This window comes from Haemorhous mexicanus, chromosome 29 (assembly GCF_027477595.1).
Source record: "Haemorhous mexicanus isolate bHaeMex1 chromosome 29, bHaeMex1.pri, whole genome shotgun sequence".
Taxonomy (NCBI): domain Eukaryota; kingdom Metazoa; phylum Chordata; class Aves; order Passeriformes; family Fringillidae; genus Haemorhous; species Haemorhous mexicanus.
Genome location: NC_082369.1, coordinates 2,551,495 through 2,576,098, shown reverse-complemented (window position 1 = coordinate 2,576,098; position 24,604 = coordinate 2,551,495).

The following is a 24,604-nucleotide window of genomic DNA, read 5'->3' as shown; positions in this document are numbered from 1 at the left end:
CATGATGGTGAGTAGTCATGTGGGGTCATCCGTGGTTGTACATGGTCATCCAGGTTTGTACATGGTCATGGATGGTGGTGAGTGGTTGTGTGTGGTCATCCATGGTCATCCATGGTCAGCCATGGTGGTGAGTGGTCGTGTGCGGTCATGCCCAGTTGTGCACGGTGACATTTGGTTGTGCCTGGCTCTGTGTGGTGGTGAGTGGTCGTGCGTGGTCATCTGTCACAAGGTCACACACGATGGCGAGGGGTCAGACATGGCAATGGTGGGTTGTGTGTGTTCATGGATGATGAGGAATAGTCAGGAATGCTCAGGTGTGCTTGAGCACTGTCATACGCTGTCTTGCACACCATGATTACACGTGGTCACACGTGGTCACACACAGTCCCACGTGGCAGTGGTGACATCGGAGCCAGCTCTCTGTGCCCACAGCCTGGGGCAGGACACGGAGCTGCCAGCCCCCAGCTCTGGGTGCAGCCTCAGGGATGCCCTGGCTCTCCAAGGAGTTTGTCTCCAGCCAGGGCTGGCGATTGATCAAGGGGAAACTCCATATCCTCCTGAGCAGCAGGATTAATTTATGTTCGTCTGAAGGACGCTAATTAAGCCTGTTTAAGAGAAAGTTAACTTTAATATGGTGATCTAGTTGATATTAAGAAGCTGCCAAGGAGAGCTGGAAGCAGCTGATCCAACGTCTGGCCAGAGGCTCTGCCTGAGGATCTGCTGAGCCCAGAGCCAGGGCAGGACCCCTCTGCCCCGGGATGCTTCCCAGGACAATCCCTGCTCCTGCATCCCACCTGCTGCAGCACTCCGAGGGCACAAAACAAGCACCAAATCTGCTCCAACCTGAGGTTATCAAACAGGACCAAAAGTACTTTTTTTCCAGTTTATCAGCAGTTTCCCACTCCCCAGCTCAAAAAAAAAAAAAAAAAAAAAAAAATAGAAGTACTTTGATTTGAAATGAAAACCAAAATCATTAACAAATCGAAAGTCAAGCAAAAACTGATAGTTCTGGGTCAGGCAGCACGTTTGGGTTTGATTTCAGGCTTTGAGTCACAGCTCGAACATTTTAAGGTCAAACCAAGGGAAATTCTTCCAAAGTTTCTCCGGAGCTGCCTGGCGCTGGAGCTGCTCCCGTGTGAGCTGGCACAACCGGGCTGTGCCGCAGCCCCGCATCCCCGGCGCGCTCCCATAGCCGGGACAGGAAGCGGCGCCTGATCCTGCTGCCCTGGCTGGTGCGGGAAGCTTGGAGCCCCCTGTGCTCCCCCTGGTTCCCAGTTCCAGCAGTGACAGCCAGGACAGGCCACCAGCCCCGGGCTGAGCGGTGGCAGCAGCTCCTCGTCACCCGGGGCAGGGCGACACACATCGAGTCAACAAAAAAATCTCCTGGCAGCTCCATCTCTTTTTTCCCCCCTTAAAGCAAACATCTTCATTACAGCTCGGAGTTGTTTAAATAAATGAATTAATATTGACAAACCATCAACGAGGCTAATAAATGATTAGTTAAAGGCATACATACATCACATTACGGTTAGCATTAGCCGGAGCTTAATTACTTGTGGAGAGGATCCCATTAGAGGAGGTGCTACGTCGCCGTCACCCTCCACAGCCCTCTGCTCCCACGGGGCTCCCGTGGCCCTGAGGGACCTCCCGTGGCACTGTGGGGTCGTGCCAGGGTGGGCATCAGCAGGGCAGGGGGTGGCAGAGGGATCCTGTCCCTGCCTGCTGCTGCGGGCACATCCCATCTGTGCAGCGAGCAGGATGGGCTCAGCAGCAGAGCTCTGGGCAGGAGGAGTTTGACCCCTGGCCTGGCACGGGGTGGTCCAACACCCAGATCCATGCAGCCTGTGAGGAGACACACCAGCAAATAAAATAGGCAATAAATAATAATAACAATATCATAAAATTTTCAAATTTATTGAAAACCGGTCCACTCGCCGAATATTGGATTTTTCTATTATTTACGCAGCTGCTGATTTTCTGTAAATATTTAATGCCCCATGGATTTTTTTTTCCAAAGTACAAATCTGAACAATTTCTAAATTTAAAATCCATTGCAAGGCAGCCTGATCCTGCCCCCCTCCCTCAGTGAGAACCAGCCAGAGCTGGGATGGGACCAATGTGCACGTGGAGGTGTCCATGGAAATTCCTTCTGCTGGGCATATTTTTGGGTCATCCTCTCAGCCCTCAGATATCAGAGGGGACAAATGGGCAAATGGAGACTTCTGAAACCCCCTAAGAATCTCTGTGGTGTGTACAGCAGGCTGTGCCACCCATGCCAGGGTCCCCAGGCCACCATGCTGGTCACACTCGCGGTGTCACTGAGCCGCTGCTGTGGGAGCAGAAGCCAAAGAGCCCAAAAGGCAAAACCTGAGATGAAAGGCAGCAAGAGCCAGGCTCACATCCATATGCAATGGGGCTTGGAGAGGTTTGTTAGGACTAAAGAGGCGCTTTCATCCCTTCCCAAGGTGTTGTAATGTATCCCCAGCTGGCTTTCATCTCCCCCTGATTGATACTCAGGGCTCTAATGAGCGTGACGGGAAAAGTGGCAGGGGGAGGGGGGGGGGGGGACACAAACCCCTCTGCAAAGGTTTCAAAACACTTTCCGTGTTGCAGCTAATGAGGGGATCAGGAGAGGGCAGCTGGAGCTGTGCCAAGGAGTGCTGGGAGCACTGGGCTCCTCCCAGGCTCTTGGTCTGGGCCCACTTTGGCCATGGCTGACCCCAGGAGCACTTAAAGCCAAAGAAGGATTTAAAACCCCCATTGCCCTTGTGTGGCCTCCTCTGTGTTTGTCCCTGAAGTGCAGAGCAGTGGGACAATGGCCTCAGCGGTCCCCCTGCCCTGAGAGGGGAGGGTTTGTCCCCCTCTCCTTGGGGCAGGTGAGAGAGGAGACCCAGGACAGAGCAGCCTGCTCCCAGGAAGGCTGGATGCTCAGGAGGCATCACCCATCCTCCTCCTCCTCACTCCTGGGCTGAAAAACCACAGAATCCCAGAATTATTTAGGCTGGAAGAGACCTTAAAGCTCACATTAAATGCCCCCTGTCATGGGCAAGGACAACTTCCACTAGACCAGGTTGCTTCAAGCTCCATCCAGCCTGGCCCTGGGCACTTCCAGGGGTGGGAAATCTGGACAAACCCTGATGGAACCTCTCTGTACCCCCACAGCTCCTTCCTCCTCCTGCTCCCTTTCCATTTATACCACCAAAGGCAGCTTGGTGGCATTGCTGGCTCTGCTCCATGCTGTGAGGAGCCAGCAGGGCTGTCGCCCCTCCCCTTGTTCTGGCACCTGGGGTCAGCCCTGCTGGCACCTGCTGCGGGTCCCCAGCTGTCTCCTGACAGGGCCACCCCAGTGCCACCGGGTCTGGTGCAGGGCAGTGCTGCCACATTCCCCCCACTGCAGGAATGGTCTCACTCAGCCCAAAAAACCCCAGGCAGGACCCACTCCAGAGCCCTGTGGGGGGAAGGAGGGATCCAGGATGGATCCTGGAGATGGAAGCTGCTCTGGTGTGGTGGTACTGCTGTGACTGGGAGCGTCCTTGTGTTGGATTAGGCCCTTTTCTGACCCAGAGGTGGGGCAGCTGAGAGGGGTTTTAAAAGCTTTTATTCCATTTTCACTCTCATGTGAAGAGTGAGACAATACAGATGTTATAATTCATGCCATCACCATCAGAAGCCAACTATTTCCTAATTACAATTTATTATAAACATTTCCTGGCCTATCAGCTTTAGCCACACCATGCTGTAGATGCCTTAAAGCCAATAATCTAAAATTACCCCTCGTGAGTCCCACTGCAATGCATCTTTCACAGTTCTATTTCTCCAAAGTATCCAGTCTTATTTGCAAGGCCACCCTTTGAAACTTTCTAGTTCCATTTCTCTCTCAGCAATGTCTGTCCTATTCCATGGCATTTCTAAGCCAGCATCTCTTATCTCAGGGTTTGCACACAGGTGCACACTGGGTGAGCCTTCTGCCAGGCTTCGAGAATTTTCTACAAATCCATTTCCCACATCCTTGGAACCTCCTAGCACAGGGCTCTGCTCCAGGGGATAGATCCTGCCCTCCCCATGGCAGCTCAGCCCCATACTGGGATGTCCCTGAGTACCTCGTGCCTCTCCTTCCTCCTCCTCTTCCTCTCTGCTCCCCGTTCCTGCCTCTGAGGCTAATGGGGCTAGTGGGCTGTGTCATCATCATATTTTCTGAAAAATCTCTTTGCCAGAATTTCTTTTCCTGAGAAGCCTCAGAGAAAAATGAAAACAATAATTATGTGATTTGCTTCTCCTGTGTTTTGCTGCTTTGGAATGTGGTTTGGGCATTGTTTACCCACTGCTCATTGTTGGATTGGTTTAGTGTGAATTGTTTTGACTTAATGACCAATCGCCTCTGGGAATGCAGAAAATGAGAAAGTGGGTAAAAAATAGGGAAGAGGAGAAAAGGGGAGAGGGAAGGGAAGGTTAGGGAAGGTTAGGGAAGGGAAGGTTAGGGAAGGTTAGGGAAGGGAAGGTTAGGGAAGGGAAGGGAAGGTTAGGGAAGGGAAGGGAAGGGAAGGGAAGGGAAGGGAAGGGAAGGGAAGGGAAGGGAAGGGAAGGGAAGGGAAGGGAAGGGAAGGGAAGGGAAGGGAAGGGAAGGGAAGGGAAGGGAAGGGAAGGGAAGGGAAGGGAAGGGAAGGGAAGGGAAGGGAAGGGAAGGGAAGGGAAGGGAAGGGAAGGGAAGGGAAGGGAAGGGAAGGGAAGGGAAGGGAAGGGAAGGGAAGGGAAGGGAAGGGAAGGGAAGGGAAGGGAAGGGAAGGGAAGGGAAGGGAAGGGAAGGGAAGGGAAGGGAAGGGAAGGGAAGGGAAGGGAAGGGAAGGGAAGGGAAGGGAAGGTTAGGGAAGGGAAGGTGGGAAGGGAAGGGAAGGTTAGGGAAGGGAAGGTGGGAAGGGAAGGGAAGGGAAGGGAAGGGAAGGGAAGGGAAGGGAAGGGAAGGGAAGGGAAGGGAAGGGAAGGGAAGGGAAGGGAAGGGAAGGGAAGGGAAGGGAAGGGAAGGGAAGGGAAGGGAAGGGAAGGGAAGGGAAGGGAAGGGAAGGGAAGGGAAGGGAAGGGAAGGGAAGGGAAGGGAAGGGAAGGGAAGGGAAGGGAAGGGAAGGGAAGGGAAGGGAAGGGAAGGGAAGGGAAGGGAAGGGAAGGAAGGGAAGGGAAGGGAAGGGAAGGGAAGGGAAGGGAAGGGAAGGGAAGGGAAGGGAAGGGAAGGGAAGGGAAGGGAAGGGAAGGGAAGGGAAGGGAAGGGAAGGGAAGGGAAGGGAAGGGAAGGGAAGGGAAGGGAAGGGAAGGGAAGGGAAGGGAAGGGAAGGGAAGGGAAGGGAAGGGAAGGGAAGGGAAGGGAAGGGAAGGGAAGGGAAGGGAAGGGAAGGGAAGGGAAGGGAAGGGAAGGGAAGGGAAGGGAAGGGAAGGGAAGGGAAGGGAAGGGAAGGGAAGGGAAGGGAAGGGAAGGAAGGGAAGGGAAGGGAAGGGAAGGGAAGGGAAGGGAAGGGAAGGGAAGGGAAGGGAAGTTATAGCAGCTTCTCCCAGGCAGTCAAACACCTTAAATAAGGGACCTTAAACTTCATCTCATCCCACCCCTGCCATGGCAGGGACACCTCCCACTGTCCCAGGCTGCTCCCAGCCCTGTCCAGCCTGGCCTTGGGCACTGCCAGGGATCCAGGGGCAGCCCCAGCTGCTCTGGGCACCCTGGGCCAGGGCCTGCCCACCCTGCCAGGGAACAATTCCTGCCCAAGATCCCATCCAGCCCTGCCCTCTGGCAGTGGGAGCCATTCCCTGGGTCCTGTCCCTCCAGGCCTTGTCCCCAATCCCTCTCCAGCTCTCCTGGAGCCCCTTCAGGCCCTGCCAGGGGCTCTGAGCTCTGCCTGGAGCCTTCTCTTGTCCAGGGGAGCACCCCCAGCTCTCCCAGCCTGGCTCCAGAGCAGAGGGGCAATAATTAATTTTAATTCTCTTCCAGCCCTTGGAGCCAGCCAGGACTCAGGAACAAGAATTTACACCTGAAAAAGTAAAAGGAAAAGAAAGGGGGAACAAGCAGGGATCCCCACTTTGTCTGTAGTTCGAAGAGACTCACTGAGAGTCTCCAGAGCCACCAGCCCAGGCAGGAGCTGGGACCTGGAGGTGTCCCACACCCAGCACTGCTGGGGTTGGGGTACCCAGGACCCTCACATCTCCCAGAACCCACTGAGGGGCCTCCCCAGAGCTTCCAGACCCTCAAGCAACTACTTGGAAAACAAGAAATTCACTTGAAACCCTCCCAAAACTCAGGGCCTGAGGCTTTTAAAACCAATCCCCAGCCTGGCCACAGGCAATGTCTGTCCATGCAGCTCCTGGAGCAGCTCAGGACTGCCAGGACCTCAGCCCCAGCTCCAGCCCTGCAGCTCCATGGCTCTGCCCCTGGCCATCCCTGCTGTCCCAGAGAGCTGGGAGGTGCTGCTGGGCACCCCAGGGGCAGGTGGCACAGGTGCCTCAGCTGCTGGCATTTTGGGGTCAGTCCCTCCCACCAATGACAAGATTCCCCCCTCCCCTCCGCACTGCACCTGGCTGAGGGATCCATGGGATTGGATCTCATACAGGGAGGAGGAAGGTGAAAATAAATGGGAAAGTGAGGGGGGAGAGGATGGAGGAGCAGGCAGAGTGTTTGGCACTGGAGCAGGGGCTGAGAAGTGCCTGGAGGGCAGCATCTCCACCCTGGTGAGTCCCAGAGTTCCCATCCCTGAATCTCCAGCTGTGAGCACTGGGGCCAGATCTAAAGGAAGCCCTACAAGGTGCCACAAATAACCTTGCTTTGTCCCCCAGATTCCCTTGTCCCATCTCTAACCAGTCTCCCACTACCCCAGCATCGCTCATGGGCACTACCAAGGGTCCTGTCCCTTTCCTTTGGATCCCTGTCCCTTCCCTCAGCTCCCTGTCCCTGTCCCCTGGCTCCCTGTCCCTAGTGCATCCCAGTCACTGCCTGGGTTGGCTGCCCTGACCCCAAACACGGCACCATCAGTCCCAGTGGGGGCGTTTGGGGACCCTCATCCTGTCGAGGCCCCTCATGGAGCAGCTGCTCCCCCAGATCCAGCAGCACCAGGACCCAGAAAGGCTCCGGGGCAAATAGGGAGGAAAAAGAGCAGAGCAGGGAGCAGGCACAGCTCACACCAAGGCTGCTGTGGGGACACCCCAAAGTCTCTCCCACTCCTCTGGTGGCTTCTGACCTTCCCCAGGCTGACCCTGCTTCCCTCAGCCCCTCCAGCACTCTGCCTCTCCCCTTGTCCTTCCCCTCCCTCCCCACTTTGGAACCACCCCGAGGTCTCTCACTGTCCAATTACCCCGGCACAGCGCCCTGGCTGGGAGAGAGAGAGCCCAGGATCCAGGGGGAGCCTTCATCCCCCGAGGAGCACCGGGGGTCCCACAGCCCCAGGCTCTCCGGGGCAGGACAGCCCAGCAGGACATGAGGCATAAGGGACCTTGAACTTCATCCCATTCCACCCCTGCCATGGCAGGGACACCTCCCACTGTCCCAGGCTGCTCCCAGCCCTGTCCAGCCTGGCCTTGGGCACTGCCAGGGATCCAGGGGCAGCCCCAGCTGCTCTGGGCACCCTGGGCCAGGGCCTGCCCACCCTCCCAGGGAACAATTCCTCATTCCCAAGATCCCATCCAGCCCTGCCCTCTGGCAGTGGGAGCCATTCCCTGGGTCCTGTCCCTCCAGCCCTTGTCCCCAGTCCCTCTCCAGCTCTCCTGGAGGCCCTTCAGGCCCTGCCAGGGGCTCTGAGCTCTGCCTGGAGCCTTCTCTTGTCCAGGGGAGCACCCCCAGCTCTCCCAGCCTGGCTCCAGAGCCACCCCAGCAGGAGCAGGGTGAGCCACGTCCCGTCCTGCTCCTGCTGAGGGAATGGGCACAGAGGGCTCTGAAGGATTTGGGAGCTTTGCTTGCCTGGACAGGAGCTGCTCCCCCTGGCACTGCTGCAGAGGGGTTTTGTGGAAGACCAGCTCCTCCCCTGCTCCCAGGGTCTGGGCAGATCCAGGAGTGGGGCTGCAGGAGCCTCCCCTGCAATGCCAGAGCACACCCAGCCCACGGAGCTGCAGGGCTCTGGCTCACCACAGGACCTGCAGCAGGAGCACTTGGCTGGAAAAGGATTCTGGCAAACCCAAAACTCCTCTGCCAGGCCCCCACCTGCCCACAGCCCCCCCGTGCCACAGCCACAGGGAAAAGCTGTGTTTGGCCAGCTCCAAAGGCAGAGCCCTGGAAGAGGGAGAGCCTGGGGTGAGCCCAGACTCTTCACCTGCCCTGTCATGGGACTGGCTCCTTTCCTTCTCCAAGGAAGACCAGAGGTGGGGAAAGCTGTGGCTGCTTTGGGAGGAAAGGTTTTGCTCTGGGCTTTCACCACTTCTGAGCAATTCCACAGCTATCCCCCCTGTCTATAACAGCCTTTGAAGCCAGACCCTTCAGGGCTCCCTGTGCCCCAAGGAGCCCCCAGGGGCAGAATCCCAAGGATCTCCCACGTGCTCAGCTCCTGCCTGTGCTCAGCTCCTTTGGAGCTGCCACTCCACAGACCCAGCAGAGCCCAAACCTCTGCGGGGAGCTGGTTTACAAGAAGAGGAGTGCTGGCTTCCCAAACAAGGCTCCCAGTCCACAACACATTTCCAGCCATACATAATCTAATATACGTTACCATAGCGCCAATCAATAACTCAGTAGGCCAGCTCCGAAATTATTCTCTTAAAGGGCCAGAGCTCCTCTTCCTCCCCCTCCCCAGGCCCATCTGCCTCGTGTCAGGGCCCAGAGGAGCCTCGTGTCCCCAGGTGTCACCTCCCAGGCAGGACACCACGCCAGGCTGGTGGTGACACCCTGCATCCATCACATCCCCCTGTGCCACATCCCTGTGCCACAGCATGAGGGACACGTGGGTGCCATCCCCAGGGCACATCTCTGCCACCAACAGCAGCTTCCTCCTTGCTCTGCAGCTCTGTATGGACACAGCTTTCCCCTCCTCAGCATCCCAACTCTCCCTCATCCCCCCCAGGATTCCTCAGGGTCCAGGGAGCAGAGGATGCCATCCAGCCCTGCCAGCAGTAGAAGCCATTCCCTGGGTCCTGTCCCTCCAGCCCTTGTCCCCAGTCCCGCTCCAGCTCTCCCAGAGCCCCTTCAGGCCCTGCCAGGGGCTCTGAGCTCTCCCTGGAGCCTTCTCTTGTCCAGGGGAGCACCCCCAGCTCTCCCAGCCTGGCTCCGGAGCAGAGGTGCAACAATTCATTTTCATTCTCTTCCAGCCCTTGGAGCCAGCCAGGACACAGAATTCAGATCTAAATTCACATCTAAATAAAGTAAAAGGGAAAGAAAGGGGGGACAAGCAGAGATCCCCTCTTTGTCTGGAGTTCAGAGGGATCTCACTGGGAGCCTCCAGAGCACCTGGAGTGTGTTTCCAGCCTGGCTCCCAAAGCTGCTGGCAGCAGCTTCTCCTCCTGCTCAAAAGGGGGGGAAATAGCTGCTCCTCCCGCTCAAAATCCACGGGGAAAAGCTCCCAAAGCCCCCAAAGTGGCGATGGCTTCCCTGCAGCCCTCCCTGGAGCAGGAAAAACATCCCAAGAGCCGCTGCTCTGCTCTCCAGGCAAAACCCACCGTGCGTCCCGGATTTCCACCCCAGGGCTGTGCCCGCCTCCCCTCCGGCGCTCGTGGTCCCGTTCTAAGAGTGACAAAGAGGTGACAGCACCCGGGGCGGCTCTCTCAGGTGGCCGCGACGGCTCCGCCCTGCGCAGCCCGGGCAGAACGAGCCCCGAGCCCTGCAGGGGAACCCGCCCGTTCCTAAATCCCTGAGCACCGAGAGACAGCGATGCCAGCGAGGTCCCCTCCTCCATGGCTCAATTCCAGCAAGGACAAGGCAGGAAGAGAAGGATAATCACCGAGAGAGGGGATCTTCAGCAGGAGCTGGAGTGACGGGAAAGGGGGAATGAGTTCACACTGAGAGAGGGGTTTGGGTCAGATATTAGGAAAAGATTCTTGGCTGTGAGGGGGCCCAGGGTGCCCAGAGCAGCTGTGGCTGCCCCTGGATCCCTGGCAGTGCCCAAGGCCAGCCTGGACAGGGCTGGGAGCAGCCTGGGACAGTGGGAGGTGTCCCTGCCAAGGCAGGGGTGGCACTGGATGGGCTTTGAGGTCCCTTCCACTGAAACCATTCTGGGATTCGGTGACAATTAATAAGATCCTAATAAGCCTCAGCAAAAGCACGGGCCGCAAAGTGCCTCATTTTGGGTGGAGTTTAGGAGTGTTCTGCTCTGACCACGTGCTCCTGTTTGATTGGCATTGCCAGAAATGGGACTGTCCTGCCCTGCACCCCGAGCTGAGCATTCCCGACCTGGGAATGAGCTGAGGCCGCTGCTGCCAGTGCCTGTGCCAGGCTGCTCCTGCCCCCTCGGCACCGCGGGAAACACTTTGGGGGGGATTTTGGGGCTCTGCTTTTTCCCAAGCTCACAACAAATCACTCTGCACAGGCAAAGGAGATGTGGGAGCTGTGAGCTGGGTGTAGGCAGGGTCTGCTCGCACCCCACTCCTCTGAGCACGGGAGTCCTGTTGAAGGAAAAGCCAAGAGATTTTCATAGAAAACCGGGGATTTTTCTCCCCTTTTATTTCATCCCATCCCCAGAATGTTTTCGAGGAAGCCCTGATCAAACGCCCTCCCTGAGAGCTTTGTGTTCGCCACACTTTAACCCCCGAGCTGCCTGCCCGTGGGCACAGGTGACCTCGCACAGGGGGAACCCTCGGGCACAGCCTCAAGAACCAAACCTCGCTCTGGGGACAAGCTTTAGAGCCACCAGGTCCCCGCAGCCGTCCCCTGGCCCAGCGGCATCCCCGGGCAGGGCTGGAGCCCCCGGGGAGCCCTCTGGGCACGGCCAGCTGCCTTCCAGCAGCCCCCGAAGGGCAGCGCGGCCCCGGCAGCGCTGTCAGCCAGGCTCTACGTCTTCCATTAATTCACTTCACACTGTCCGTATTGATCGGCTCTGCTCTCTCCCCGGTGCCCCCCCTCGCAGCCCTCCCCCCCGCCGGCTGCTGCACCGCTGGGCAGCCCAGCCTGCATGCTGCATGATCCATACAAACTCACTTACTCAGGGAAATCAATGGGCTCGAAAGAGCACACGCAGCAAGGCGAGGAGTCTGTCTGGGGATCGACCGCCCAGCAAGGAGACACAGAGAGCAGCAGCCCGGACCCCGCCGCTGCCCGGCGCCCCGCCAGCCTGCCCGGGGGCAGGGGGGTCCCGCTGGCAGCCCCTGCGTGCCACGGCCCCCCGAGGGATGCTGGTGACAGGGGACAGCCGTCCCGGGGGTTTCCTGCTCCACCTTGGGCAGGTGTAGGGGAGGGTCCCGCCGGGGTCGCTGCCGCCTCCCCCCGGTCCAAGAGGAAGCTCGGCCCCCTTTGATGCTCCAGGCGGCGCAGGCTCCAGCATCCTCCCTTTGGTTCGCACAGCTTCAGCCAGGTCACGCTGCAGCCGTGCCTCAGTTTCCCTGTGTTTATCCAGCAGGGTGAATCCCAGAATCCCAGCATTATTCGGGTGCCCGGGGTTGATGGATGGTGCATCTCCTTCCACCACTTTCACTGTCCCAGGCTGCTCCCAGCCCTGTCCAGCCTGGCCTTGGGCACTGCCAGGGATCCAGGGGCAGCCCCAGCTGCTCTGGGCACCCTGTGCCAGGGCCTCACTGCCCTCCCAGGGAACAATTCCTGCCCAATATCCCATTTAAATCTACATTCCTTCAGCGTTTCGCCCTTGTCCTGCCACTGATGCCCAAGGCAGCTGGAAGGATGTTCCCCTTCCAGCCAGTTCCAGGACTGGGGGATGCTCTGCCAGGCCTGTCCACAGCAGCATTAACTGGTTCTGGAGCCAGGAGAAGCTAAAATTGAGGAATTTTGCCCCTTCTCGGATCACCACTGGACCAGTTTGCCCTGGGAAGCTGTTGCCACCTCACAGGCAGCAGCGGGGTGATTAATAAATCCTGCCAGAAGAGCTGCTGCTGTGCTGAGTTTGCCCATCAAGGAAGGAAATCTTTATTTATATATATTCTATAAACTAATTTTTGCATCATTGCAATAAATCCATCTTCCAGCCGTCAGCTGCAATCTGCCGTCAGGGCCGGCCACAGGCGGCTCCGGGCGGGATGCGGGGGTGGGGGGAGCAGAAACGGCAGCACCTGTGGGGTGCCCGGGGTGCCCGGGGTGCCCTCGGGGGCTGGAGCCCAAAGGGGAACCTGGGGCCGTGTCCGGGGAGTGCAGGAGCAGCCGGCGCCCTCCTGTGTGGGGTTGTCCTGCAGAGGGACAGAGAGACCCCAGGGACATGGAGGGACTGTCACTGCACCGAGGACACGGGACCCCAGCGGGCTCGGAGCCGCTGCCTCGCTGGGGAGGAGCTGGGGGAGCTGGGAGGGCCCCGAGCCGGTGCTGCCGGCCCAGTACCGGTAAATGCCGGCAGTGCCCCCCGGGGCGGGGGGAGCCTCTTCCCAGCAGCCCCCTCCCCTCCCCGGGGCAGTGTGGTTGTGCTGGAGACACCGAGTCTGTCCTCCGCAGGCTCCAGCCCCCGAGCAGCGCTGAGGGGAGTGCGGGGCTGGGGGAGCAGCGGCAGAGTTCTGGGGACAGCCCCTGCCCCCGCCCCATAGCCATCCCCCAGCTCCGGGGGTCCCTCAGGGGTTCGGGTTGGGGGACAGGGGGTGGCAGTGCAGGGCCCGAGCAGCCTCTGCTGGGACCTGGTGGCTTTTTGGGCTGGGACCTCGTCCGGGGGTGGCTGCACCCCTGAGCTGTGGAGCATCCTGAGATGGGAATTGCAGAGGAAGTCGGGGTTCCCACCCCGCCGGCCTCCCTGAGGGGTGTCCCCTGCCCTGGCAGCCCGGGGGGCTCCCCAGGAGCAGCAGCCGGCTGGGGGAGGTTTGGGTGCCCCATCCCATCCTGTTCCATCCCATCCCATCCCATCCCCCCGGCTCTGCTGCCTGGCCCAGCCCGGCTCAGCCCGGCTCAGCCCGGCTCAGCCCGGCAGGGCGGGCAGGAGCTGCGGGCAGGGATCCGCTGGGAGATGGCGCTGCTGGGCCCCGGGCAGCCCGGGACGGCCCGCGGCCGAGATGGAACCCGGACCCACAGGGGCATGGAGAGGGTGAGGAAGGGGAGGAAGGCTCAGAGCACGGGGGTGAAGGAGGGTGAGGAAGGCTCAGAAGGCAGAGAGCAGGGGGATGGAGGAAGGTTGCCATCAGCTCCCCTGTTCAGCAGTCAGAGCCCCCCTCCCCAGGGGCCTTCCCCATTTCGGGGGGCTGCAGGGCTGTCTGCCCTCCTCCCCTCCATGGCTGGGGGAGCTGCTGGGGTGCAGCAAAGCTCCCTCTCCCCCCAGCCCTTCCTGACATTGTCTGGCAGGATGGGAGCCTGGGGGGAGTGCTGGGTCACCCACATGGGCAGGGGGCTTTGGGAATTGGAAGTCCCCCCCACCCCAGCACACCCCTCTGTGCTGAGGTCCCTGCAGAGCCCCGGAGGGACCCCTCTGGGGGGACACTGGCACAGGCTTTGGGAAAACACCTCTGAGCTGCTTTTCTGTCGTTCTGCCCCGTTTTGTCCCTTTCTCCCCCCTTCCCGGGCTGCCAGCCCTGGCACTCTGGAGCTGAGGAAGGGCTCTGTGCATAGCAATGAGATTGATTGACCCCCTGACCCCGGCCAGGCCCGGGGCTCCCTCCAGGGCACCTGGGTCACCGGCTGCTGACCAGCTCCGGTTGCCACGGTGACACCAGGGGTCCCCAGGGAGGGGTGGAGGGCTCTGGGATGCAGGGGGCTGCTGGGGCAGGTCACAGTGTCAAGGCTGCTGTGTTAGTGGGATGCTGCTGGTTTGGGAAGGGTGAGGGTTAAATTGCCAGCCCAGGTGGGACCCGAGGGGTGCCAGGGGGTGCCAGATCACCTGTGAGGGTGAGTGTGGTGTTCTCTGGGGAAACTGAGGCAGACAGGAACACCTAGGTGGCACAGCAGGAACCCAGGAGAGATGGGAGCCATTGAGGAGTGGGAGAAGGGAAAGGGAAAGGGAAAGGGAAAGGGAAAGGGAAAGGGAAAGGGAAAGGGAAAGGGAAAAGGGAAGGGAAAGGGAAAGGGTGTGGAGGGGGGGATCAGGGAGGGGTCAGGGGAGGTGGTTTGGGTGGAGAATGTAGGATGGAAGGTGGAGGCATGTAGGGCAGCACGGAGGGTGCAGGAGTGCAGTGTGAGGGGTTCTGGGGCACAGGAGGAGGAGTGGTGGGGTGCAGGGGTGCAGGATGAAGGGTGCAGGGGGTAAGGACACGAGGGAGGGGTGAAGTGCCCGGGGTTGTGGGGGCTGGTGTGAGAGTTGCAGGGGTACAAGGGGAGGGGTGCAGGATGCAGGTCCCGCCCGGGGACCCCAATTCCTGGGCTCCGCTGCCCTCTAGCGGGCAGGTCCTGCCCCTCCCGGCTGCGGTGCCTCCGCGCTGTCCCAGCGCTGTCCCCTCTCCTGGGGGTCCCTGCGCCCTGTCCCCAGGATCCCGCGTGGGATCACTGCTGTCCCACGGGGGGACACGTCGGGGACAGGTCCCCGGGGTGAAGGGATGGGGGAGCTGCGAGAGGCTCTGGAGTTAAAGCCACCCAAGCCATCCTCGGGGATCCCCCATGGGGCTCCGGGCCAGCGCGGGGTTCCCTGTGTCCCCTCAGTCTCTCCGTGCCCCCCGGGACCCCCCGAGCCCCGGGCCCGCGGCCCTGCAGTGCCCCCACTAGCCGCCAGGTGGCGTCACGAGCCCTCTCCGGCCGTGTCCTGTCCGTGTATGTGTCCCTGTCCTGTCCGTGTGTCTGTCTGTGTGTCGGTCCCTGTCCTGTCCGTGTACCTGTGTGTGTGTCCCTGTCCTGTCCGTGTGTCTGTCTGTGTGTCTGTCCCTGTCCTGTCCGTGTGTCTGTCTGTGTGTCGGTCCCTGTCCTGTCCGTGTATCTGTGTGTCTGTCCCTGTCCTGTCCGTGTGTCTGTCTGTGTGTCTGTCCCTGTCCTGTCCGTGTGTCTGTTCCTGTCCTGTCCGTGTGTCTGTCCCTGTCCTGTCCGTGTACCTGTGTGTGTGTCCCTGTCCTGTCCGTGTGTCTGTCCCTGTCCTGTCCGTGTATCTGTGTGTCGGTCCCTGTCCTGTCCGTGTGTCTGTCTGTGTGTCTGTCCCTGTCCTGTCCGTGTATCTGTGTGTCTGTCCCTGTCCTGTCCGTGTGTCTGTCTGTGTGTCTGTCCCTGTCCTGCCCGTGTGTCTGTCTGTGCGTCTGTCCCTGTCCTGCCCGTGTGTCTGTCTGTGTGTCTGTCCCTGTCCTGTCCGTGTGTCTGTTCCTGTCCTGTCCGTGTGTCTGTCTGTGTGTCTGTCCCTGTCCTGTCCGTGTATCTGTGTGTCTGTCCCTGTCCTGTCCGTGTGTCTGTTTCTGTCCTGCCCGTGTGTCTGTCCCTGTATACTGTCCGCGGTTGTCCCCGTGTCAGTCCTTGTTCTGTCCCTGTGTGTCTGTCCCTGTGTCTGTGTGTCTGTCCCTGTGTCCTGTCCCTGTCCCCGTTCTGTAACTCTCCTTGTCCTTGTCACCAGCCCTGCTCTTGTGCACTGCCTTGTTCCCAGCCCTGCCCCTGTCTCCGTCCCCAGACCCAATTCTGTCCTGTCCCTGTCCCTAGCCCTGTCCCCGACCTCGTGTCTGTCCCTGCGCCCTGTCCTGTCCCTGTCTTCAGCCCCAACTCGATTCCTGTTCAGGCCCCCAGCCCCGTCCCCAGCCCTGTCCCTGTCCCCAGCCCCATCTCCAAGCCTGTCCCCAGCCCTGTCCCCAGTCCTGTCCCTGTCCTGTTCCCATCCCTGAGCCCAGCTCTGTCCCTTCCCCTGTGCCCAGTCCCATCTCCCGCCCTGTCCTCAGCCCTGTCCCTGTGTCCAGCCCCTGGCCTGGCTTTGTCCCTAAGCCCGGCCCCCCCTCCTGCCCGTGTCCCCAGCCCCGTCCCTGCCCACCCCACCCCTGGCGCTGGTGCTCAGCATCTCGTGGGGGCGGGGGTGGGTCTCTTGGTGGCACCGGCCAGGCTGAGTCACGCTGGGCAGCCCAGGCTTGGTGGCACCTGGGTCACTCGGCGGGCGGGACACGCGGCCACCACACCTCGGGCCGCGAACGGGGAACTCTCGGTTCTGCTTCGGCCCCTGTGGCCTGGGTGGGACACGGGAAGGGAGTGGAGACCCCGCCAGGGGCTGGGGTAGGGGCACATCTGGGCACCACATCTGGGCACCTGCGGGGGCTCAGCCGAATCCCGGCAGACGGGACGGGCCCCAAACACCACCGGGACAGCGACAGAGGGGCGGGTGGAGCAGGGGCACAGCGGCCCGAGGAGAGACAGCAGAGGGCTCAGCATCCCCCACCCCCGGAGCCCTCCGGGACCCGTCAGAGATTCCGGGGAGTGACCTCTGCACATCCCAGGGCCAGCGGGAACCAGCGAGGCAAAGCCCCCCCGCCCCTCCCCGAGCTGCGGTTGGAGCCATGGACTGGAAGTAACAGGCGGTGACACCGCTGCCCAAAAACCGCCGCCAGAACAATGGGCGGGAGCGCGGAGGACGCAGGCGGCCACGCCGCCCCCAACGCTCGCCAAGAGCCAGGGACATCCTGGGGACACTGCACGGGCACCTGGCCTGGGCGTCCCAGCCGAGGGACACTCCAGCCACGGGGCTGGGTGGCCCAAAGGGGTGACGGAGGCACCGCGGGGAAGGGCTGCGATTCCCGAGGGTGGCACTGGGACAGAGAGGGGACATCGCACCGGGCACACTCCCGGGGACACCCGGCCAGCCCGGGGCTGAGCCACCTCCGGCCCCAGAGGGGACAAAGTGAGGGAACAGAAAATGGCAGGAGAGACAACGGAGGAGCGAGGCTGTTTTGCCTTTAAAATAATGCAGCAAAATTAGCAGCTCTGCAGTCATTAATATGCAAAAATGCAAATGAGGAGGTAATTAAGCTGCAGTCCTCCGGAGGATATTTCCATCATAATGAATTCTATTGTCAGGGAAAGAGCAGCCAGGCAGATTTATGGTGCTTACATGAATAAAAAATATGAGTTTCCAAGTGCTGTCCTTGCTGCTGGCTGCTGTGCTCTGCCCCAGCGGAGGAGGGCACGGGGAACTGAGGAGGTCTCCATCCCTTGTGCCATCCCAACTGGCACTGCCTGTCGCCGAGGCACAGCAGCAGCTGGGGACTTGGGTACCTGCAACAGGGCAGAGGAAAAACAACGAAACAACTCCTTCCTTCCCTTCCCTCCGTGCCACAGCCACCGGCAAACCCCCAGTGCCAGGGCCATGCCGGTTGCCGGGGGCCCACGGAGGGACTGGGAACACCCGAGCAAGGAGGTGACTCTTCCCTGCGGGGTTCCAGTGTGGTGGAGCTCTCCCAGTGACACCCTGGGCTGGCTGGTGACACGGCTCTGACGGAGCCGGGCTCTGAACACATCGGGATCCTGTCGTGCTGCTCCCCTGAGCGCTGGGTCATCGCCTGCTTCATCCCTCTCCTCCCATCCCGCCCTGCGTTGGGGGCAAGGACCCGGCCGAGGCTGGCACAGGGACACAGGGAACCCGGGAATGTGGGGACTCCAAGGCGGGGGGCGACCCACGGGTACCCCCAGGATTTGGGGAGCTGTCAGCCAGACCTGCGAGACACGCAGGTGATGCCCCAGCCCCAGAGCCACCGGTCCTCCGCCGTGGGGTCAGCGCCCCCCCCGAGCCGCCCTGGGCAGCCCCCAAACCTGGCGGGCGAGCGCTGGGGCTCAGCCTTCCCCTTTCATTCCCGCCAGCGGCGTCCGCCACGGAAAACAAACCGAAACCCACCCAAAACGAAATAGTTGGCAGCGTGCCAGCCTGCAGCTGCCGGCTCCGGCTCAGCCTGGCATTTTTCAAATGTCAAGGCAAAAGGCTGCGGGGCCGCCCGGCTCGGGGGGCTCGGCACCGGCGGGGGGCTGGGGACAGGAGGGGGACGGGAAGGGGTGTGCGAGAGGGGGAAGGGACACCCGCCACCCTCGCAGCTGTCGTTGTCACCCCCGAGGTGCGGTGCGGGCTGGGGGAGGCGCAGGGAGCCGCGCTGGAGGGGAGGGGAGCGGCTCCATCTTAGCGTCGGTGCGGTCGAGGCGAGAGAAGATGATTAAAGAAAAAAGGGAATAAAAGCAGGAAAGGAGACAGGCAAACAGGAACAGCTGCTCCTGGGGATCCTGGGCTCTTTTTTGGCTTTCAAAGCCGCAGAAGTTGCTGCTCGCAGGCTCGGGACCCCCTCCCGCGGTCCCCCTGCCCCATGCTGTAGTGGCGAGGGTGGCCCAGCAGCTGCGGCCGGGGGCTGGAGCCTCGCTGGCTCTCTGAGGATCCGAGGAGCCGGAGCTGAGCTCATCCCCAGCCCGGGCATCCCCCTGGCTCGCTCACAGGGATGGGTCCTCCCTGCCCTGCCCAACGCTCGGGGCTGGCAGGGGACACGGGACGGGCGGAGCTGTCCCCAGCACGACGAGGCTCGTGCACAGCCGGGTGCCCTGCCGGTGGCAGACACAGCCCCCCGGTCCCCGTGTCCCCAGGGTGGCAGACACAGCCCCCAGGGTGGCAGACACAGCCCCCCGGTCCCCGTGTCCCCAGGGTGGCAGACACAGCCCCCAGGGTGGCAGACACAGCCCCCCGGTCCCCGTGCCCCCCCCCGGCCGGGTTCCCCCTCTCCCCATCTGCGGAGCCGCCGACCTGCAGCTCCCGCTGGAGCCGGGCACGGGGGGCGGGCAGGGGGGCACGGGGGGCGGGCAGGGGGGGCATCACCGGCCGTGCCTCGGTTCCCGCAGCCCCTGCTCTCCCTCTGGATGGCGAGCAGCGGGAAATCGCCGCCTTTTCCCGAGGGAAGCTCAAAGCCAGGCTGCTCCATCCCTGGGCGGGTGGGTGTTGTGGCTGCTCTGGGGACACCTGCACAGGTGGGTGACAGCTCCACCGAGGAGCATCGGAGCTGGGGGACCGCAGCGGGCACTGCCACCCCCTCTCCAGCACCCCCCTGAGCCTCGTTAGGGTCAGCGGGTGCCAGCAGGGCTCTGGGGGAGTTTCAGGAACTTAGGGATGACTCGTGGCCCCCTCCTTGCTGTGTCCCGGCCCCACAACCGGGGGGTCGCAGACCCTGATGTGCTCGAGGGTCCCGGTCCAGCTTTCAGGGTTCCTGTGCCCCAGGTGGGCTGGGGAGGGATTCGTGGATTACGGATGAACAGAAGGGATTTGTGGTGGTGATGGGCAATAAATGGGTATCAAACCAGCTCTTGGGGAGCCCAGGGGCAGAGAGGGCTGAGGGCAGAGCTGCCCCATTTATGTTCCCCTCCCCCAGGAGCTTAGGGGGTTGCAGGGTCCCCACCCATGGTCCCAAAGATGCCAAATCCATCTCCCGGTGGATTCGAGAGGCGGGGGCGCTGTGCGGACCCGAGAGGGGGGGACACCCTCACGCCACCGGCCCAGAAGGAACCCTGAGGGCATCAGAACATTTCCTCCAGTCACGGACCCCAAAGCCCTGCCCAGGGCGGTGTCCCCATCCCGCTGGCCATGCCCTGCCCCCCGGGGACAGAGGACACGTCCAGCACGGCGGGGGCTGCGCAAGGAGCCGGCTGGGAGAGGAGCACCCGTGTTTACATTGAGCGCCTCGAAACCCCCTCCAGCATCCCGGCCGCCCTCCCCCGCGGCAGCAGCTCCTCTTGAGGTTTGAGGTGACATCCTGCCTTCTGCGTGTCGCTGTCACCCTGCCGGGGGGCCCAGGAACCGCAGCGGCAGCGGAGGCAGGACTGGGGGCGCGGGTCCCCCTGGGAAAATGGAAATTATTCACAGCAAAGCCCTGCTGGAACCCTGGCTGCTGGGAATTTCAGACTTTCTGTGCTGCCAGGCACCGACCCCCAGGAGAACACCGCATTGACCTGAGGCCGTGGAGAAAGCTTCCAAAATGGAATGACAGAACTGGGATTGTGGGTGTGGAGTTTGAATAGAAGTGTGTGATATCACCTAGTAGAAAACTTAGAGTTTATAGTTTTAGAATACAGTAATATAGATAAAGCAAAATAGAAGCTTTAAGACAGAAGCTAATCCTTTCTCTTTACCTTCTTCATGAGTTTAAGTGATATTATATAATTAGATAAAAAAGTCCACATTACAAGATATAGGTAGTTCGTTATTGGGTTAAAAAAAATACTTTAAGTGTCGTTTCTTAATTAGACATTTTATCCTTAAAAAGCCTTATAAAGAAAAAGATAGATCTCCATTTTTTAGTTTGAGTAAAGTACTGTAAAACTCACAGTTCATGAGATTGTAATATAAATAAAAACTAACAAACATCTAAGTCTGAACAAGAAATACCATCTCACACATTTAATCCCAACCCTAACAAAAAGAATTAGAACTTGACACCCACCCTCCTTGCACATCCTGGGGGGTGAAGGGCTCTCAGATTCCTTTCCTGAGCACCCCATCCCTGTCTCCTGCCACCGTTCTGGGAAAACCATGCCAATGTTTGGGTTTATAAAGGAGCAGGCAAGGACAAGAGCAAGGTCTGAGTGCCAGGGATGTCCTGCTGAGGAGAGGCTGCAGCAGCTGAAGCTTTTTGCAGTGGGGTTTATTCTGCTGGGGGCAGGATCAGGGATAAACCCCAGGCTGTGCCCCAGAGCTCAGCACCCAGAGGGATTGGGCACCTGCAGAGCTGCAGCACAGCCAAAAACCAGAGAGGGGGGAGCAGAGACAGGGCTGGTGCCAGGCAGCTCATCCTGATTCCTTCCTGGGGTGCTGGGGCTGGCAGCTCACCCTCTGGGTCCTGGGGCTGGAGGGGGAGTTTGAGTGTAGGGAACATCCCTGCTCCCCTGTGTGGAGCAGATGCTCCCCGTGTGTGTCTCCTGTCCCTGTGATGAGCTCTGGGAGCTGTGCCTCGGTGGGGTGGGTGTCCCACGGCTGCCATGGGTGTCCCACGGCTGCTGGGGGTGTCACCCAGGGGTGCTGGGGGTGTCCCTTGGTTGCTGGGGATGTCCCATGGGTGCCATGGGTGTCACCCAGGGGTGATTTGGGCGCCCTGGCAGGCAGGAGCAGGGGAAGCCCAGGCCCTTGGCCCTCTCACTGCATCACAGCTCGATGCAGAGCTGAGATGGGATAAAGGTGTCTGAGGCTGCCAAGGTGAGCTGAGGTCACTGCAAAGCCCAGCAGGTGAACTCATCCCCACAGCCCCAGGTTCTGCACACTGGTTTGGGTGGAAGGGACCCTACAGCCCATCTTGTCCCCCCCTGCCATGGGCAGGACCCCTTCCACCAGCCCAAATTGCTCCAAGCCCTGTCCAACCACTCCAAAACCTCCAGGGATGGGGCAGCCACAGCATCTCTGAGCACTCTTTATCTCTGGGCAATATCTGGGTGTCTGTTTTCATTTTGGGCCGATTTTTGTCCCTTCTCTCCTCTCCTGGCACCTTTTCCTGCAGTGCCAAACACTGAGCAGAGCTGATGGCAGGGCCAGGGGGTTCCAAGCTGCTTTTTGCCTGGTTTTGCTCAAAATCTGAGCAAGATGCTCTGTGGGAGAGGGGCAGCTTCTGGGGCAGGCAGGGCTTTTGTATTTCCGAGTTCCAGCGAGGGGTGGAGGGCTCTCCCTGGGGCAGGCAGGGCAGCTCCCAGCCCGTCCTGGTCCCTCTGTGCTCCCCTGGCACCTCCTGGGGCTGGCAGGACGGGCAGGTGTCCCCAGCAGCTCCAGAGCCAGCCCAGCAGTGGCAGCGCAGGGTCTCAGCCAGGGTCACCTTCCTGCCCCGCCCCTCCCACCTCCAAAGGGACTTTCTTCCTTAAACTCCTGACTTTGAATAAAACTCTCCTGAAACCCCCTGACCCCTTCAGCAGCAGCTTTTGGGAGACCTCGAAAAAAATTTTTTGTTTTGGGTATTTTAAAAACTTTTTAGTTAATAGCGTGTTGTTAAAGTTGATAGATAGTTGTTTAATTAATTATTAAAAGTATATGCATATTTGTTTTATGTAATGTTTGGGTTTTTATTAGTAATACATAATATATTATGCATAAGAGGAGGATATAAGATTATATATCAATAAATCTTTATATATATATCTCTTAAATATATAATAAATAGAATAAATAGAATAGAATAATTCTTATGTATAAGAGGAGGATATAAGATTACAGATAAATAAATCTTTGTATATCTTAAATATATAATGAATAGAATAAATAGAATAGAATAAATATTTTGCATAAGAGAAGGATATAAGATTATATACAAATAAATATATATAAAATAAATAATAAACAGAATAAATATTTGTATTTGTATTTGTATTTATATTTGTATTTATATTTATATTTATATTTATATTTATATTTATATTTATTTATATTTATATTTATATTTATATTTATATTTATATTTATATTTATGTTTATGTTTATATTTATATTTATATTTATATTTATATTTATAATGTATGTATGTGTGTATGTATGTATGTATAAAATATTATAATTATTAAGAGGAGGAAACTCTTGGGTGCCCAAGCTCTGGGTCGGAGGTGAGTTGGGTGCCCAGGCCGGGTGGGAAGGAGGGCACACCCAGGGTTCAGGGAAGGTAAAAGCCCCCTGGCACCCCCGGTTCCCCCCGAGGACGCTGCCGCAGCCCCCCCGGATGTGGGCTGGCAGGGTGGGGAGGGGCTGCGGGAGGGGGGAGGCCCCGCAGCCGGAGCTGCCAGCTGGGGCTGCCCTACATTTCACATTTCGTTATTCTGCTTCCTGCACCTCCCCCAGCTCCCCTCTGCCAGGGGGTGCCCGGGGGCCCAGGCGCCCCCAGCCCGTGGGAACCCTCCAGCCACGGGCACAGCACCCCCTAAACCCTGAACGTCCCTCGGGCACCGCCCCAAACCCAGCCCGGGGTGCCCAGGGCCCCTCCTTGGGGGAAATGCTCACAGTTTAACAGAACGATTACATTCTTCATTGTTAAACTACTACACTTCATAGATTTATTACAATCTTAATTATTAAATTATTACATTAATAGCATTACTAAATGTCTAAAATTTAATAGAATTAAAGATTCTATTTTATTGTACTCTATTGTATTATATTACATTATATTATATTATATTATATTATATTACATTATATTACATTATATTATATTATATTATATTATAGTATATTATATTATATTATATTATATTATATTATATTATATTATATTATATTATAGTATATCATATCATATCATATATTATATTATATTATATTATATTATATTATATTATATTATATTATATTATATTATATTATATTATATTATATTATATTATATTATATTATATTATAGTATCGTATAGTATAGTATATTATAGTATATTATAGTATATTATAGTATATTATATTATAGTATAGTATATTATAGTATAATATAGTATATCATATTATAGTATATCATATTATATCATATTATATATAATTTAGAGATTAAATAATATATAATATATATAATATAAATAATATAAATAATAATATAAATAATAAATATTACATATTTGTATGGAATATGTATTATAAATAATATCTATTATTTTTAGGTAAATTTTAAGATAAGAAATATTGATTTAGAAATATCATAGGATATGATAGAAATCATTAAGAGAAAAATATAAATAGAAATGAGTTTTAAAAGATAGTTATGAAAAAGTTTCGATCTTTTAGAAAAATAGAATTATGAAAGATACATTGCAGTAAGATTTAGAAAAAACTTAATCCAACAGCTCCTGACCCCCAGGGACAAATCCTGGGCTCAGCTGGGGCACTGGGGTTGTGCTGCTCTGTCCTTTGCATGCCCAGGGCTGAGTCTCTTCAGCCTCCTCCTCTTCCTCCTCCAGCATCCCTTAACCCCCGTGTGATTTCATCCCACGTCCCCTCGGTGCCCAACCTCCCACAAAACCCCGGGTCCAGGGGAGGAGCAGCACCCTAAAAAATGCCAGGGAGGGCACCCTGTGCTGGGGTGGTTATTTATTATTTTATGAATGGGATGGGATTGTTGGGGTCTGGTTTTTTGAGTTTTGTTTGTGGTTTTATTACATGGTAAAAATCATAGGAAGATGGCAAAGTTTATGTATATTTATTGATAGTTAAAGATTTTTTTGCTATGTTTAAAAAACTTTTGAGTTAATAGTGTACTGTTAAAGTTTATAGAGTATTATTTTAGTTAATTATTAAAATTATATGTATTTTTTTATATTTTCGGGGCTTTTTATTAATAATACATAAAATATTATCATTAAGTTTTAATTTTTTATTATTTTCTTAAGTATATTTTATGTAGTTTTAAGCTTTGCTTTAGTTAAGTTTAAAATGTAAGCTATTGTTTAAAGTTTTTGTTTGTTATATTATTGTATATTTTTCTAATTTTACATTTCGTAGTTGTAGTTAATTTTTTGGGGTTTATTGTAATTTTTGTTTGTTATATTATTGTCTTTTTTCTATGTTTCGATTTTGTAGTTGCTAATTTTTGAGTTGAACTGTAATTTTTGTTTGTTATATCATTGTATCTTTTTCTATTTTTAGATTTTGTACTGTAGTCAGTTTTTTGTCTTTTTGGTTTTTAAGGTCTGTTTTTTCAGCTTCCTAAAAATCTCCTTACCTTTGCC